The sequence below is a fragment of the Phoxinus phoxinus genome (genome assembly GCF_949152265.1).
Source record: "Phoxinus phoxinus genome assembly, chromosome: 4".
Lineage (NCBI taxonomy): Eukaryota > Metazoa > Chordata > Actinopteri > Cypriniformes > Leuciscidae > Phoxinus > Phoxinus phoxinus.
Genome location: NC_136879.1, coordinates 42311976 through 42317975, shown reverse-complemented (window position 1 = coordinate 42317975; position 6000 = coordinate 42311976). Strand labels below are relative to the sequence as shown.

General features: G+C 31.7%; 1 protein-coding gene across 3 annotated transcripts in view; it reads left to right on the top strand.

Annotated features, from left to right (window-relative positions):
• The window catches only part of igsf11 (immunoglobulin superfamily member 11), a 130691-nt gene that overhangs the window by 73323 nt on the left and 51368 nt on the right, over nucleotides 1–6000 (top strand). Inside the window, exon 2 of one of the 3 annotated variants that reach the window (XM_079610249.1) lies at nucleotides 1669–1712. The exons of the other annotated variants lie outside the window; for them this stretch is intronic. The gene's annotated coding sequence lies outside the window, so the exon portion shown is untranslated. The remainder of the gene's footprint in view (nucleotides 1–1668; nucleotides 1713–6000) is intronic. 3 annotated transcript variants of the gene reach the window in all.

Here is a 6000-nt window from a genome sequence, read left to right as displayed (position 1 = left end):
TTTGACATTTTTAGTGTGTATAATTATTTAAGGCATACAAAATATATACATGTATTATGCAATATATATATATATATATATATATATATATATTGTTTGACATTTTTAGTGTGTATATATAAGGCATACAAAATATTACAAAAATATTTTAAATATTATATAAAAACATAATACAATTATTCTAATAAAATATGTACATAGAAAAGTTATATTATTATATATTGTACAAATTATATATATATATATATATGTATATATTTTTTTATTATATGTTGTATTTAAGTGCATTGCATTACTTTTTTATCAATTTGCAGGTTATAAAGGTTACTGTAGATATGTGCCATTTTGCCAAAATCTCATGTTATTAAAGATGAAGTGCTTCACAGGCTATGCGAGACAGTACTGGCTGTGACTCGATGACCAATGCTGGACTAAAACACACTCTCTGCTCCTCAAATACATAAATCATTAGCCTTTGTACATATAGTGTTTCTCGAGTAAACAAAACGCTGCAGTTATATATCACTTATTCACAGAAGCACTTCTTTATGTAATCTCGCATTGCCTTGCAAACAAGCAGAGACGCTCCAAACTTCACCGTAGAGGCGGAGTTATAATGTTTGATTGACAGTTTGAGTATCAGGATAGTCAGGATCTCTTTTTAATTGGCTAAATATTTGCAAAAACCCACAGAGAGACATAAAGTAATGATTTATGATTTATTTGTATAAATATGTGAAACTTTACAGGACACTAGATCACTATGAATTTAAGCTTAGGATAACTAATTAATATTAGATTAACGATTAAGAGTTATTTTTTTCAAATCTGATTTCTGTTTTATCATCTTTCATGTTTTTGTGCATTTTACGCACTGGTTTCTCCGGGCGTCTGCAGTCAGGGTTATTTTTAATCTGGAGCAGCTGCAACATTTCTCAAGCAAGAGCGAGATTTGTGTCAACAGTTATTTACAGAGACAGTAAACAGGCACGCATCTAATCGGCGGATAACGGTTACGTCCTGCGCGTGTGTGTGTGTGTGCGGGATCTCGGGTCGCAGGGCTATTCCAGGGTCCCGGCTCGGGTTTCATCTTTGTAATGTGGGAATACCAAGGAGGGTGTGTTTGTCTAAATCTGATGCTGTGAGACGCTGCCGCTCTCTGGAGTTCTCTCGGCTATTTTCACCTCGACAGACATAAAGACGCGTCTGAGTGTGTGTCCAAACACGGTTACTGTGGAGCAGATATACACACAGAGGTCCGCTTAATGGTTTAACGCTCATTTGCTCCTGTGATGATGGTTTCCCCATAAACATGTGTCCCTTAAAGGAGTTGTTTACTTCAGAATTAAAATCTCCTGATAATTTACTGTCCGCCACGTCATCCAACATGTTCACGTCTTTCTTTCTTCAGTGGAAAAGAAATGAAGGTTTTTGAGGAAAACACTCCAGGATGTTTCTCCATATACACTATAAAAAAGTATTTTCATGATTTATCACAACTTTTTATCTTTTGTCAAATCAACTTCGATAACTAATGTGTGAAGATAACTTACTATTTTGAGTGTCTGTTTATTAAACCATTCTTCTTCATTGTATTAACCCAAAATTTTTAGTTCGTTGTAATTAAAAAATTTAAGGCAACAAGGTAACTTGCTTTTTTTTTTACAGAGTATAGTGACCTCAATGGGGTCCAACGGGCTGAAGGTCCAGATGTGAGTCTCAGTGCAGCTTCAAAGTCTCGACACGATCCAGCCGAGGAATAAGAGTCTCATCTAGACAAGCCAGCGGACATTTTATAAAAAATAAAAAGAAACATTTATATGCTTTTTAACCACAAATGCTCGTCTTGCACGTCCACGACTTCACGCATTACGTAATCACGGTCACGCATGTTCTGGTTCAGAAATGTGGTGTAGGGTGAAAAAATCCATCTCAGTTTCTCCTCCAACTTAAAAATTTATAGTTCACTTGCTTTGGTCCGGACCAAATACATTTTTTTTTTATGTTGTTTGGTACGGTTCGCTTTCACACTGCTCTTTTTGCAAACACGTGTGCTAAGGGCGTCCATTCATTGGACAAGGATTCTCAAGTAGGGAAATTAGGAAGTGCAAAAAAAAAAGCTATATATACTGCTAACAAGTGCTGTCAACGTTAACGCTTGCGATTAAGTTAGACCAGTTTAATGTAAATTAACGCCCCCCACCCACACCACACACACACACACCCACCATCCTTGTATTGTAACTATCGTTACATTATATGAACTCGCTCGTATTCATGCAAATGCTTTTAAAGCATTTATGTGCGATTAGACTAAAGAGAACGCTCTGTATGTGAATGTCCTGATGCGCACACACTCATTCACTCATTCCATTCCAGTGATACACACACGACACGCAGAGAGACGCGCAACAGTATCGTGTGGCCAGACAGCGCGCCGGAATGGAATTCTCTTTCGCACTTGAACGAACAATATTGGGCCGATATTGGGTCGGTTCATGTTCACATCGTAAACGAACCGTACCAGAGTTCGTTTGGAACCGCACCGAGACCACCTCTTCAGCTGGGTCTCGGTTCGATTGTTTGGTCCGCACCAGAGTTCGATTACTGTATTCACACCTGCCCAAAAGGTCCGCACCAAGGGGGGAAACCAACTAGAGTTCGATTCAATCGAACCAAACAAGGCAGGTGTGAATACACCCTTAGTCTTTTCACGTTCCCTTTGTAAACACTGGGTCGGTTCTTCCGCCGTCGCCTACATCACGCGAAACCTTTCAACGTGATTATGTAATGCGTGAACTCATGCAAGACGAGCATTAGTGATTAAAAACTATATAAAGGTTAATTTTTTTTATAAAATGGCCGATGATTTGGCTAGATAACACATATTAGGGCTATAAATCGACAGCCACAAAACCAGTCACATGGGTCAATTTTTAAAAATAAATAATCTCTCCATTGATGTGTGGTTTGTTATGATAAGACAATATTTGGTCGAGACACAACTATTGTAAATCTGGAATCTGAGGAGCAAAAAAATGTAAACATTGAGAAAATCTCCTTTAAAGTTGTGCATTTATGTTCACGATTGTGCTGCATTCACTCACAAAAATACATGTTTTATATATTTACAGTAGGACATTTACTAAATATCTTCATGGATCATGATCTTAATATCCTCATGATTTTTCGCATAATAGAAAAATTAATAATTTTGACCCATACAATGTATAGTTGGCTATTGCCACAGATATACCCGTGCGGCTCCAGACTGGGTTTGTGATCCAGGGTCACATATACATAAATAATATGTTTTGTATGATAATATGATTATATGAGACTGTTAATGTTTTCTGGACAGATATGATTGCTGTCGGCAGTGATCAGGTGACGTCTCGTGTCTCATGCGTTTGAGAGTTGTGTGTGTGAACGTGAGACTGCCGCTTGTTCTCACACAGAATATGAAGATCACATTTTGCATCTTGTTGAAGCACCAATTAAACACACACACCCGTCGGAGGCCCGAAAGTGTGATATTTCACAGAAAAAGCGTGAAATCTTGCAGTCAAGGTTAAAATTACACCCGTGTCTCAGGGCTGTAGGTTCTGTCTGAGATCTCTGGCTCCTTCTGCTCTTCACCTGTGTGTCAAAAACACTAAAATATTATATATTCAAATTCATCCGATGCATATTTCATACCATCCAGATTTCGCCTCAAGTGCTTGGCTGGATTTTCATGATTTAGATCCGTTCACTTCAAGCTGTGAGTGTGTTTTTCATTCACAAACACTGGCCTCTGAATCTCATGCTGTTAATGTCTGGATGTGTTTGTATTAGATAACTATCATAACTAACTTACTTTATGATTTATAGATGCATCCTGTTGTTCTCGGGTAAATCTGCTGATTTTTCCTGCATGAGATCTTTGAGTTTTAGCACAACTTTAAATCAAACTGATCCCATGAAAATATTACATGTAATAAATATTTATTAAATTAAATATGTAATAAAAAATATTACACACTAAAATCATAAATAATATATTATTTCTCCACAGTTGCTCTTTCACACATCAATCAAAACTCAGGACACTAATGCTGTCAGAATACTTTTATAATACGCTTTAAATATGCTCAGAAATTTGCACCAAATGCCATATGTATTACAGTAAAACTAAATATATACATGTATTATGCAATATTTAATAAATGTATATATGTATATATATATATATATATATATAATTTGTTCTATATATGTTAGTGTGTATAATTATATAAGGCATACAAAATATTAAAAAATATATTTTAAATATAATATAAAAACTTAAAGATATTATAATACAATTATTCTAATAAAATATGTATAATACTAACAATTATATTATTATATAATATAAATTTTTTTTTATGTTATATTTTTGTGCATTGCATTACATTTTCATAAATTTACAGGTTATAAAGTTTACTGTAGATATATGTGTTTTTTTCTTTTTTTTAATCCAAAATCTCATGTTATTGAAGATAAAGTGCTTCACAGGCTATGTATTTTGATGCTAATGTTTTCAAAATACTTCTATATACGCTTTAAATATGCCAAATATAAATCATATGTCAATGTATTTCAGAAATTTGCACCAAATTGCATGTTACAGTAAAACAAAATATATACATGTAATATGCATATATATATATATATATAATTTGTTCTATATATATTGTTAGTGTGTATAATTATATAAGGCATACAAAATATTACAAAAATATTTTAAATATAATATAAAAACTTAAAAAATTACAAAGATATTTCAAATATTATTTAAAACTTAAAGATATTATAATAAAATTATTCTAATAAAATATGTATAATTCTAAAAAAATTATATTATTATATATTATACAAATTATATATATATTCTTTTTATTATACATTTTTTTATGTTATATTTAAGTGCATTGCATTACATTTTCATCAATTTACAGGTTATTGTAGATATTATTGAGCCTAAATCTCATGTTATTAAAGATAAAGTGCTTCACAGGCTATGTATTTTGATGCTAATGTTGTCAAAATACTTCTATATACGCTTTAAATATGCCAAATATAAATTATATGTATTTCAGAAATTTTGCACCAAATGGCATATTACAGTAAAACAAAATCTATACATGTATGCATGACTGTTTTTAACTGTTCCTCAGTGTTTGTGAGGAAACTAATAAACCTCTTCTAGTTTTAGGCTCAATATCCCGAGATCATATTGCAGTAATTGATATTCTAAAGCGATTTAAACACGCCTCGAGCAAACTCTGCTTTATTAAAGCGTCGACTAGCTGAACTTTTCTTGATTATCACAGCAGAATTTTAAAGGTGGCGGGGGACAAACCCGACAGAACAGCTCTTATGAAATATAGTTCAGGATTAATCATCTCTGAAAGCAAAAACTATCCCGTTTATGGATATTTATTTCCATTTCTTATCTAGTTTGAGCTTCCTCTGCCAGTCATTTACAACATTTTCTTTTGCAGCTTTTCTACTTTTTCAACGATTCATTATATTAATAATTTGTATGTATATATATATTAAATATTGAAATAAAATATTGTATTTATCTTACATATTTTTTAATGAAATTAAATTTGTTAAAAATTATATTATTTGTTCAATGCTAAATTATATTATTTATTCATTTATAGTATATATTTTATATGTAGTATGCATTACATTTTAAGATAATTTAGAATAAAAATAATTTAGTTTGAATTAAAATATTATGATATTGTAAAGATGAATAATTATATTATTTATAGTATATTTGTATATATATTATATGTATATAGGTTATATATATATATATATATATATATATATATATATACACACCATTTTATTTAAAATAACTTAAGATATCAGTTCAATATATCATAAAAAATTATTTAAAATAAAAAATTATTTTATTTGAATAAAAATATTGTAAAAAATTTCCAAAGACTTAAATTA